Raw genomic sequence first — 13,144 nt, 5'->3', positions numbered from 1 at the left:
GTTCTTTCAGCCACAGTGGGCCTGTGCGTCTTTCTGGAGCATACTATGTGCTGCTGCTGCAGCTATGCTCTGTTCCCCAGAGCTGTGATCCCTTTTGACCTCTTCAGCATAGCTCCAGTCCTTAAAGGGATAAGCTGCAGATAAATGTTACCCTGGCATTCCCTTATGAGTTACCCAGGTTCACGGCAATACTAGGAAAAGCTGATTGGACTGATGACAACAGTGAAATTTACTTGGGCATGATACCGTTGTCCCTCAGAAAATTATAGCTATTACAGAATGAACCAGTGGTCTTTCTCCACAGCATGGGCTACCACAATTATATTTTGATCAGAAAGGTTGCTGAGTATCAGGAAAGGCACCCATAATAAAGAGCCCCATTCCAAAGCTGGTGAAAGATCCACTTTGACTAATGTGGTGACAAGATGTTGTCAATCAGCAGTAACATAGGGTTATGAGAATTGCAGAAAATATTTAAACTTTCCACCATAATTCATCCAGTCTACACAAAGAAAGTATTGTAGTTCCTTGGAAAAAGAAGGCTGAAGGAAATGTCAGATACTAGAACATTTTTAGTCATCCTGCCCTTTTAAAATAGTCATAGCAAGCCTCAAATTATTGACCAAGTGAAATGAGGCCTTAGAGTCAAATCACTGCTTTTCTTTGTCTACACGTACATAACACAATAACTTCTGAAAACTGCAGCTGACCAACTGCAAAATTTTGGGGAATGTTTTAGGTATCACAGTGGGCATAGTTCTGTTTAGAATAATAGAATATTAGGGTTGGAAGAGACCTCAGGAGGTCATCTAGTCCAATTCTCTGCTCAAAGCAGGACCAACACCAACTAAATCATCCCAGCCAAGGCTTTGTCAAGCTGGGCCTTAAAAACCTCTAAGGATGGAGATTCCACCACCTCCCTAGGTAACCCATTCCAGTGCTTCACTACCCTCCAAGTAAAATAGTGTTTCCTAATATCCAACCTAGACCTCATCCACTGCAACTTGAAACCATTGCTTCTTGTTCTGTCTTCTGCCACCACTGAGAACAGCCGAGCTCCATCCTCTTTGGAACCCCACTTCAGGTAGTTGAAGGCTGCTGTCAAATCCCCCCTCACTCTTCTTTTCTGCAAACTAAACAAGCCCAGTTCCCTCAGCCTCTCCTCGTAAGTCATGTGCCCCAGCCCCCTAATCATTTTTGTTGCCCTCTGCTGGACTCTCTCCAATTTGTCCACATCCCTTCTGTAATGGGGGGACCAAAACTGGACACAGTACTCCAGGTGTGGCCTCACCGGTGCCGAATACAGGGGAATAATCACTTTCCTCGATCTGCTGGCAATGCTCCTACTAATACAGCCCAATATGCCATTAGCCTTCTTGGCAACAAGGGCACACTGCTGACTCATATCCAGCATCTCGTCCACTAATCCCCCAGGTCCTTTTCCGCAGAACTGCCGCTTAGCCAGTCAGTCCCCAGCCTGTTGCAGTGCATGGGATTCTTCCTTCCTAAATGCAGGACTCTGCACTTGCCTTTGTTGAATCTCCTCAGATTTCTTTTGGCCCAATCCTCCAATTTGTCTAGGTCACTCTGGACCCTATCCCTACCCTACAGCCTATCTACCTCTCCCCCCAGCTTAGTGTCACCTGCAAATTTGCTGATTTTGATGAAAAATGGAAATGCTGGATTTCCACGAACATCAGGCCCAGAAGCTTTGGCACTCTTTGCTGCTGCCTACACATTGTACAGGCAGCATCTTACTCAATGATTGTGTACTTCGTTGCTTACTATGGCTGAGCTGTATATCTAGCCAGGCCCCTCACTTCAACTGGAGCAAGCCTCCCCCGCCAGGTGCTATTTGCACTTGAAAAGTCGGATAAGAAACAACTCTGACTAAATGAGGAACCAAATGTATGACCCTCTACTCTTCTTCCCCCCCCCCCCCCCCCAAACTGCTATAGAAAAATCAAGCAGTGCACAAACTACAAGACCTTTGAAAATGAGACTAACCCAAAAAGCAGAATTTTTGGCAACCTTTTTCACCCCCGTCAAAATGAAAATTCAGTTACTACACCATCACCAAAATATTGCTGTGCTACATTAGGGCTACAGGTAGAATTTGTGCAAAACTGGGGTCATTTGGTCGCTGGGTTCCCAATATATTGCATGCGTGCCAACACCACAAGCTATGAGCTTTTAATTTTCAAAATGCTCTTAAATCCATGTGTTTAGCAAGATTATATTGAATTTTGATATTCCACAGCAAGGGGAGGGGGCTGGGTTGAGGAAACCTCAGGAAAGGGGGAAGCTCATGGAGATGAAAGGATCTGTTCGCAGTGAGTCAATTCATAGAGGGAAATTGATTGGTGATGAAAATGTTCTAAATTCAGCCTAAGCAAGTATGCGAAAGCCAAGTCCACCAGAGTCAGGATGAGTGGCAGCCCCTAGTCTAGGTTAAGAAGTTGTGACCAGTGTTTAGTCAAATATGTCTTGAAATGGTTCAGATGTTAAACCTCCTATCACGGTTCAGGGAAACTGCACCTGTATTTCCCCTCAAAGGTTCAGCAAGGGCATCCACTCTCAGGCTTCAGCTCCCCAGCTGTTGCCTTTTTGAGTGGAGACCCGTGTGTGTGTCCCTTTTGAGTGGGGTATTTCCAGGCTGTCCAGTTCCCTGCCTTCACTATTATTCCCAGCAAAGACAGTCTGCCTAAACAGGCCTGTCCGCTTTCTCTCCAGGGACAAGAACAGGTGTCATTGCTGCAATTATAACATTACCACACAGCACTTCCTATGTGAGCCTACTCTATTCTTACAGTAAAAAAGCATTACAGAAAAAACTTGTTCAGAATAATAAAGGAACCTACCTACTTGCATGGTAGTAAGTTGACCAGAGTCCACCCCACTCTAACATGGATTCTGACAGGAACAGTCCTTCAGACCTTCCACCCAAGGGTTACAAGTTACATCATAACTTAAGCTCAGAACAAGCACACGGTCTTACGGGGCCTCAGTAGTCCAAGCCTTTCCAACCCTTCAAGGGATTGGAACCTTCTGTGGACTAGAAATCCTGTCCGTTTGCTGGATCAGGAAGAAGGCCGTGAGCCAGTTTAAAAACCAGGTTATTTATCTAAAAATCCTTTCTTTGTCTGTCAGTCTCTGGAAATCCAGTTTGAACTAGTATATGTGTACCTGTGGGGGGAAGAGGAGAGGAGGATTGTGTTCAAATGTTGATAATGGAGGAAGTACATTAGCATCCCCCTCACTACTAGAAAAGTTACAGTGCCATATACCAACTGCAATTTTAATGCAATGTACCCCACAGATATTAACTCTAATTCAATACTTACTTCAGTAAAGCTTATTTTAGTTCCGTAATCTTTGTGCAGGATGTTGCAGGATATTGTCAGCCTGTCACAACTCCAGTATGGAGGAGTTCTGTAATGTGAAAGCTGTAGCACCAAGATAAAGTTTAGACAGTGGTTCAAGTTGTACCAATGGGTACAGCAAAGGCTGCAGACAACCTCCTATTGATTCATTAACATGTCTGTTTCAGGGTCTTGCTTGCAATTTCCTTGGTTACAGCAAAGTGAACTTGGGAGGAGGGGTCATGAGGTACAGCTCAGGGCTGTGTGAAATGGATCAGATTCCTCAGTGCTGGTGGCATGCAGTAGAAGTGTGCTTGTCTCCAGTACAGAGACTCTCAGTTACTTGCTGCAGAGTAGCAACAGACTGTTTTCTGTTCGTTGCTGTAGAAGGGAGAGGTTTTGGGGTGGGACATAATTATCTGCCTCTTTCTATCCTCTTTGTCAGTTGGTGCCTCTGTGATATCTCTTGTTTCAGTGCATCTTTCCTGGCATGCAGACCTTTTCTGGCTGTTATGGAATGCTCTGAGACTCTCATGTTTGCTGCAGTTAATTAGGAGGACTCTTTAAAAACGTTTACTGCCATTATCTTTTATAAGCCTTTGGTTTCTTATTCAACTGTGAAGGACCAAGACACACATTCCCCTCTGAGAAGGATTCTTAGTTGTTTAGGCAGAGTTCTCCGGAAGATGCTGCTTTCTCCCTTTGAGTTTGATTGATACATCCTGCTATTTTAAAAGTGACTTTTCTGGTTACAAATGATTTATGCCTTAATCTAGGAAATACTCTAGTGAAAGGTTTCAGAGTAGCAGTCATGTTAGTCTGTATCCACAAAAAGAACAGGAGTACTTGCGGCACCTTAGAGACTAACAAATTTATTTGAGCATAAGCTTTCATGGGCTACAGCCCACTTCATCGGATGCACTGAATGGAACATATAGTAAGAAAAATGTATATACACACACATATACAGAGAAGGGGGAAGTTTCCATACAAACTGTAGGAGGCTAATTAGTTAAGATGAGCTATTATCAGCAGGAGAAAAAAACTTTTGTACTGATAATCAAGATGGCCCATCTAGACAGTTGACGAGAAGGTGTGAGGATACTTAACATGGGGAAATAGTCAATATGTGTAATGACCCAGCCACTCCCAGTCTCTATTCAAACCCAGGTTAATGGTATCTAGTTTGCATATTAATTCAAGCTCAGCAGTTTCTCATTGGAGTCTGTTTTTTAAGCTTTTCTGTTGCAAAATTGCCACCTTTAAGTCTTTTACTGAGTGGCCAGAGAGGTTGAAGTGTTCTCCTACCGGTTTTTGAATGTTATGGTTCCTGATGTCAGATTTATGTCCATTTATTCTTTTGCGTAGAGACTGTCCGGTTTGGCCAGTGTACATAGCAGAGGGGCATTGCTGGCACATGATGGCATCTATCACATTGGTAGATGTGCAGGTGAATGAGCCCCTGATGGCGTGAATCATAGAATTATAGAATATCAGGGTTGGAAGGGACCTCAGGAGGTCATCTAGTCCAACCCCCTGCTCAAAGCAGGACCAATCCCCAATTAAATCATGTGGCTAATGTGATTAGGTTCTATGATGGTGTCACTTGAATAAATATGTGGACAGAGTTGGCATTGGGCTTTGTTGCAAGGATAGGTTCCTGGATTAGTGTTTTTGTTGCGTGGTTGCCGGAGAGTATTTGCTTCAGGTTGGAGGGCTGTCTGTAAGCAAGGACTGGTCTGTCTCCCAAGATCTGTGAGAGTGATGGGTCATCCTTCAGGATAGGTTGAAGATCTTTGATGGTGTGCTGGAGAGGTTTTAGTTGGGGGCTGAAGGTGACGGCTAGTGGCGTTCTGTAATTTTCTTTGTTAGACCTGTCCTGTAGTAGGTGACTTCTGGGTACTCTTCTGACTCTGTCAATCTGTTTTTTCACTTCAGTAGTGGGTATTGTAGTTTTAAGAATGCTTGATAGAGATCTTGTAGGTGTTCCTCTCTGTCTGAGGGATTGGAGCAAATGTGGTTGTATCTTAGATCTTGGCTGTAGACAGTGGATCATGTGGTGTGTCCTGGATGGAAGCTGGAGGCATGTAGGTAAGTATAGCGGTCAGTAGGTTTCCGGTATAGGGTGGTGGTTATGTGACCATCGTTTATTAGCACAGTAGTGTCCAGGATTGTGTGGATTGGTCTAGGCTGAGGTTGATGGTGGGATGGAAATTGTTGAAATCATGGTGGAATTCCTCAAGGGCTTCTTTTCCATGGGTGCAGATGATGATGATGATGTCATCAGTGTAGCGCAAGTAGAGTAGGAGCGTTAGGGGACGAGAGCTAAGGAAGTGTTGTTCTAAGTCAGCCATAAAAATGTTGGCATACTGTGGGGCCATGCGGGTACCCATATCAGTGCCGTTGACTTGAAGGTATATATTGTCCCCAAATGTGAAATAGTGAAAGGTTGCTTGGGATGTGTTGCTTTCTGACATATTGAACTGGTGCTGCAGGCTTATCATAGAGTTCATCTGTTTAATTTCTTACTCTGGAGGATGCAGAGAACAGAGGCCCGCAGAAGTTAAGGTGGTTCCTTCTCGACTGTGAAAGAAGTAAAAAGGTGCCTTTGTAGAGCTTCTGGTATAGAATAAGTCCTGTGTGGCATGTGTCCCTCTGAACATTCAAATATATGGTATAGGGTTTTCTGTCTGCAAGCATAAATTCCCATCTTTGACAATGTTGCCCCAGTCTCATAAGAATGGCCACACTGAATGAGACCAATGGTCCATCTAGTCCAGTATTCTGTCTCTGACAGTGGCCAGTATCAAATGCTTCAGAGGTAATGAACTGAACAGGACAATTTTGAGAGGTTCATCCTCTGTTGTCTAGTCCCGTTTCTGGGAATTGGAGGTCTAGGGTAGGGGTGGGCAAACTGTGGCCCGTGAGCTGTTTTAAGCTGGCCCGCAAGCTGCACCATGCAGCTCGGCCCCGCTCCGGCTGGGGTGCTGGGTCGGGAGCCGCACCACGCGGCTCCCGGAAGCCGCTGCATGGCCCTGCTCTGGCTCCTACACACTCCAATGGGAGCTGCAGGGGCAGTGCCTGCAGATGGGGCAGCGTGCAGAGCCGCCTGACTGTGCCTCCGCATAGGAACCGGAAAAGGGACATGCCACTGCTTCCGGGAGCCGTTTGAGGTAAGCACCGCTTGGAGCCTGCACCCCTGAGTCTTTTCCCACACCGTAGCCCTGACCACCCTCCCGCTCTCTAAACCCCTCAATCCCAGCCCGGAGCACTCTCCTGTACCCCAAATCCCTCATCCCTACCCCTGAGCCCGCATCCCCACCCCAATTTTGTGAGCATTCATGGCCCGCCATTTCTATTTCCCAATGTCACCCTCTGGCAAAATGTTTACCACCCCCCCCTCCAACTCCCCCGGTCTAGGGACACCCAGAGCATGAATTTGCATCCCTAACCATCTTGGCTTATAGACCTATCCTCCATGATGGACCTATCCTTCATGAATTTACCTAATTCTTTTTTGAACCCAGTTGTATTTTTGGCCTTCACAACATCCTCTGGCAGAGAGTTCCTCTACACATGGACTGTGCATTGTGTGAAGAAATACTTCCCTTTGTTTTAAACCTGCTGCTTGTTAATTTCTTTGGGTGACCCCTGGTTCTTGTGTAGGGGTAAATAACACTTCCTTATTCATGTTCTCCATACCATTCATCTCATTGTGGGCCACTCCAGCTCAGCGGCTTCCCTGGCAGCCAATGCCACATACAAGTAGGATCCCAGGATGTCTGAGGTAATGACTCAGGAAATGTTAGATCGGTTTGAGGGATTGTCTGTATAGGAAAGGTGTACAAATGTAAACTAATGTGTGAAATTAAAACAATATAATTATTCTGGTATAGCCCCCATTCTTCAAAATGGAGATATACCTATCTCATAGAACTGGAAGGGACCTTGAAAGGTCGAATCCAGTCCCCAGCCTTCACAGCAGGACCAAGTACCATCCCTTATTTTTGCCCCAGATCCCTAAATGGCCCCCTCAAACCACTGAGCTTCCCCCCCCCCCCATTGCAGTATAATAGTGGATTTTTTTTTCTGTTTAGCGTATGTGTGTTGGAAAGGGGCTAAACCAAAGTGACATGCCTATTTCTTACACTGAAATAGGCACATCCACAGAAGAGGTTATAGTGGTATGACTTCACCACTTATACCCAGTAAAATTTTCCCATGTAGACAAGACCTCAGAAGCTTTTTAATGATTCTTGAGTTCTGCCCTAAAACCTCAGTCATGCCAGCCAGTTTGCATTGCTACTAGCACCATAAACAGATGATAGGTTTTTGTGTGAGAACAGCAGTCGAATTAATGGGAACACAAGAGCTATACCTCATGCTAACTTGCTAGTGAAGACTGCCACAGTTCAGGGCAACTGCACCAGTATTCCCTTCTTGCAGTCCTGCAGTCTGACACCCATCTAGGCTCCAGGCTCCTTAGCCATCGCCTCTCTTGGGCAGAGACCCGTGTATATCTCCCTCCTGAATGGGGGATCTTTAAGGCTGCACATTTCCCTGCTTACATTATGATCATCCCCAGCCAGCTAGATTGTTTAAATAGGTCAGCATTTATTCTTTACTTTCTTTCCAAAGGCTAAAAACAGTGAAATTGCCGGCAGTTACAAGTTACTACACAGCTCTTTATAAGCAAGCACATTTATTCTTGAGGTGAAAGCATTACAGAGAAGGTATGTTAAAAACAATAAAATAACCTACACACATGCTGAAAAGCTTACCAGAGGTCATCCCAGTTCCAGCCTCAGACTCGAGTAGGTGTCAGTCTTTTAAAACCCACAACTGGGTTTACCCTGTGGTTACAAGTTCATAATTGTCTCAGATTCAGAACAAACATGAATACTTCAGTTTTTTCTTTATACAGTTTGGGATTTTGATCTTGTCCCCATGTAACAGGTGATCAGCGGAGAATGACTTGCTCCTCAAGGCAGGAAGGGCTGAGATTTTGCATAATCAGAAGTGGGGATTTACGTTCATCTTCCCCCAGATCTCTCATATGTCACATCTCCCCCTTCGAGAGGTTACATACAATCCCAGCCCACAATAATACGTAAACCATTCTTTTAACACAGTGGACCACAAAGATATTTAATCTTAATTCAATAAGGTCTCCCAAGGATACTTCAGGAAATTGCCCTATCTGTCACTATCGCAGGGCGACGACTCACTGCTGCGGCACCTCCTGCTGGTTGTCCAGGGAATTAGCTCTTTTCAGCCAGGAGCGCCTTCTGCTGTTCAGTGTCTCGCCTGCTGCTGGCCCTGTGCCTGTCCCGGACCCCGGTGCCCTTCTAGATTAGGATTCTGCCCCCTGGCAGTACCCCCTCAGTTTGGGTCCTCCTCTCTCAATGTAGCTAGTGTCTCTCTCTCTTTCTGGCCCACTGCCCTCTTATAAGGGCCAGCTGGGCCCTAATTACACAGGCTACAGCTGTGGCTGTTTTCCCAAACAGCCCAGCTTTTTCCATCTCAGCTCTCTCCCAGGGCTGTTTTAAACCCTTCAAGGCATGGTGGAGGGGACCATCCCGCCACAGTCACAAAGACAAGCCCTAAGTCACTGCCATTATATCCATTCCTCTGGGTGTGTTTCTCACGGTTGGTACCACACTACCAGCAGCCTCCAAACCTGAAGTGTTTCTCTAATTCTTCTGTCAAGGTCAGAGTGGAAGAGGTAGTTGCTGTCTATTCTCTTCACCCCCACCACAGTTTGCTTGCTGCAAGCTTAGTTTCTTGAAGCACCCCTAGCTAATACTTGTGTGGTCTCCCTGAACCCCATTCCTTGCATAGTGGCACAGTGTATTAACCAGGAAGCCGTCAGGACAATAGCCAGGGCCTTGCTGCCAGTGGGACATGCAACGTATGTGTGGGGTTGTAGTCTTCCATTGTGTGATGCAATTCAGTTAATCATCCCATACAGTATTTATATTGGCCCTTTTCAATTTGTTGGTAGCTGTCCAGATTGGAGGCTCTGTCTACAAAAGGAGCTTTCATATTACCATACTCTTCAGGATGATCCGATTTTGAGTGGCAGTAAATATAAATAAATACCCGTATTGAGCAGTGTCTGGTAATAAGAACCTGTGGTACAGAGGTCAACAGAAGCCCAGGTAAAGCACATGAAGGCTGCTGAATCCCCTCTCCCAAACCAACAAGATCACTAGCAGGTTCCTCTGGGCAGCCTTGTCTGCCTACCACTGTGGATGGGATCAGCGGGGGACACAAGCAGCGCTACCTCATGATTGACTTCCAGCGGCTGCGCTACGGACCTGGAGCTGAGTCAGGCCCCTATGAGGAGAAGGTGATCCAGGTCCAGTACAACTCCTGCAGGTCGGCTGATATCGCCCTGGTGGCCAGCAGCAAGCAGAAACGCTGGATCACTGCAACAGAAAACATGCAGCCTGGCGACCTCCTCAAAACCTCGGGGCATATAGGCAGGATGGCAGTCTCTGCCAATGAAGGGGATGCATACCCTTTGGGAGCTCTGCCTGTGGAGACCCTGATCAATAACCTGAAAAGCCACCCTGGGAAAGGAGAGCAGTACATCTGAGCAGCAGGGACCTGTGGGGTGTTACTGTGGAAGGTGAATGGAACGGCCATCATGCAGCTGCCCTCTAAGAGACACATGCAGGTGCTGGAGACCAGCATAGCCACCGTGGGGCGAGTTTCGAACATTGACCACAACAAGCGGATCATTGGGAAAGCTGGCCGGAACCGCTGGCTGGGGGAGCGCCTGCGCAGCGGATTATGGCACTGCAAGGGCAGTTGGGCAGGACGCAAGATCAGACCACTCCCACCCATGAAGAGATGTCAACCTGCCCACAGCAGCAGCTCGGGCTTGACACCTGGCCCCGGTGCCTGCCCCTCAATGGCTCTCAATAAAATCAGCTCCTACACACACACACACACACACACACACACACACACTCAAAAGGAATAATTAACCCATTATTAACAGGACAGGGAATTCTGTGGAAAGCAGAGGGTCTGAAACAGATCAAGAGGCAATGGAAAATCCAAGTCTGTTGGGGATGGGATGGAATTTAATGTGTGTAATATATACCATAGGGGAGATAGTGCATCCTGTTGGGATGGCATCTAGAACAGCATGTGGAGTTTAGGAAACTATGAAAGATGTAAAAAATCTTGAGAAAATTCATAAAAGGGCAACAAAAAGAGACGAAGATCTGGGAAGAGACTGAGGGAGCTAAATGAGGAGAGTCTAAAAATATATAGACTTTCTAGATTTCTGAATGAAAGATTAGGTTGTGTTGGTGGGGGAGTGGCACAATATGTGAAAGAGAGCATGGAGTCAAATACAGTGTAAATCTGAAATGAATCAGACAACGTCATGATTTCTCTATGGATAGAAATTCCATGCTTGAAAATGAGTAGAGCACTAGGAATATGCTACCAACCACCTGACCAGGATGGTGGCAGTGATTGTGAAATGCTCAGGGTAATTTAGGCTACAGAATCAGAAAACCCAGTAATAGTGGAGGATTCCAATGATCCCCATATTGACTAAGAAAATGTCACCTCAGGATGGGATGCAGAAATAAAATTTCTAGACACCTTTAATGACTGCTTCTTCGAGCAGCTAGTCCTGGAACCCACAAAGGGAGAGACAATTCTTGATTTAGTCCTAAGTGGAGCACAAGATCTGGTCCAAGAGGTGAATATAGCTGAACCACGTGATAGCAATCATAATGTCATTAGATTTAACATCTTTGCAGGATGAAAAATATGAAAGAAACCTACCATAGTAGCATTTAACTTAAAAAAGGGGAACTACACTAAAAGGAGGAGGCTAGTTAAATGGATATTTAAAAAGAACAGTCACAAGAGTGAAATGCCTGGAAGTTGCATAGAAACATTTAAAAAACACCATAATTCATGTATAAACCCCCAATTTAAAAAAAAAGGGAAGAGGACCAACAAAATGGATGATCCACAATGGATGAGCAACAGAATAAAAGAGGTGGCTAGAGACAGAAAAAAGAAAAGGAGTACTTGTGGCACCTTAGAGACTAACCAATTTATTTGAGCATAAGCTTTCATGAACTACAGCTCACTTCATCGGATGCATACTGTGGAAAGTACAGAAGATCTTTTTATACACACAAAGCATGAAAAAATGGGTGTTTACCACTACAAAAGGTTTTCTCTCCCCCCACCCCACTCTCCTGCTGGTAATAGCTTATCTAAAGTGATCACTCTCCTTACAATGTGTATGATAATCAAGTTGAGCCATTTCCAGCACAAATCCAGGTGGACTCCTTCTGAAGGTCAAGACAGCAGACTGGACTTCTACATAGAGTGCTTCCGCCGACGTGCACAGGCTGAAATTGTGGAAAAGCAGCATCACTTACCCCACAACCTCAGCCATGCAGAACAACAGCCTCAGAAACAACTCTGACATCATAATCAAAAAGGCTGACAAAGGAGGTGCTGTTGTCGTCATGAATAGGTCGGAATATGAACAAGAGGCTGCTCGGTAGCTCTCCAACACCACTTTCTACAAGCCATTACCCTCTGATCCCACTGAGAGTTACCAAAAGAAACTACAGCATTTGCTCAAGAAACTCTCTGAAAAAGCACAAGATCAAATCCGCACAGACACACCCCTGGAACCCCAACCTGGGGTATTCTATCTGCTACCCAAGATCCATAAACCTGGAAATCCTGGGCGCCCCATCATCTCAGGCATTGGCACCCTGACAGCAGGATTGTCTGGCTATGTAGACTCCCTCCTCAGGCCCTATGCTACCAGCACTCCCAGATACCTTCGAGACACCACTGACTTCCTGAGGAAACTACAGTCCATTGGTGATCTTCCTGATAACACCATCCTGGCCACTATGGATGTAGAAGCCCTCTGCACCAACATTCCACACAAAGATGGACTACAAGCCTTCAAGAACATCATCCCTGATAATGTCACGGCAAACCTGGTGGCTGAACTTTGTGACTTTGTCCTTACCCATAACTATTTTACATTTGGGGACAATGTATACCTTCAAATTAGCGGCACTGTTATGGGTACCCACAGGGCCCCGCAGTAAGCCAGCATTTTTATGGCTGACTTAGAACAACGCTTCCTCAGCTCTCGTCCCCTAACGCCCCTACTCTACTTGCGCTATATCGATGACATCTTCGTTATCTGGACCCATGGAAAAGAAGCCCTTGAGGAATTCCACCATGATTTCAACAATTTCTATCCAATCATCAACCTCATCCTGGTCCAGTCCACACAAGAGATCCACTTCCTGGACACTACTGTGCTAATAAGCGATGGTCACATAAACACCACCCTATACCAGAAACCTACTGACCGCTATTCCTACCTACATGCCTCCAGCTTTCACCCTGACCACACCACACGATCCATTGAATCATAGAATCATAGAATATCAGGGTTGGAAGGGACCCCAGAAGGTCATCTAGTCCAACCCCCTGCTCAAAGCAGGACCAATTCCCAGTTAAATCATCCCAGCCAGGGCTTTGTCAAGCCTGACCTTAAAAACCTCTAAGGAAGGAGATTCTACCACCTCCCTAGGTAACGCATTCCAGTGTTTCACCACCCTCTTAGTGAAAAAGTTTTTCCTAATATCCAATCTAAACCTCCCCCACTGCAACTTGAGACCATTACTCCTCGTTCTGTCATCTGCTACCATTGAGAACAGTCTAGAGCCATCCTCTTTGGAACCCCCTTTCAGGTAGTTGAAAGC

The 13,144-nt window shown here is 45.7% G+C and overlaps 1 protein-coding gene and 1 pseudogene across 5 annotated transcripts in view; both read left to right on the top strand.

Annotated features, from left to right (window-relative positions):
* PUF60 (poly(U) binding splicing factor 60) overlaps positions 1-13,144 on the top strand; it is a 54,875-nt gene that overhangs the window by 19,515 nt on the left and 22,216 nt on the right. The window lies entirely within an intron of this gene.
* Positions 7,421-12,863, top strand: LOC140906221 (large ribosomal subunit protein uL2m pseudogene; annotated as a pseudogene).

Source organism: Lepidochelys kempii, chromosome 2 (genome assembly GCF_965140265.1).
Source record: "Lepidochelys kempii isolate rLepKem1 chromosome 2, rLepKem1.hap2, whole genome shotgun sequence".
Lineage (NCBI taxonomy): Eukaryota > Metazoa > Chordata > Testudines > Cheloniidae > Lepidochelys > Lepidochelys kempii.
Note: the sequence above shows the minus strand (reverse complement) of the source record. Positions and strands in the feature narration are given on the sequence as shown.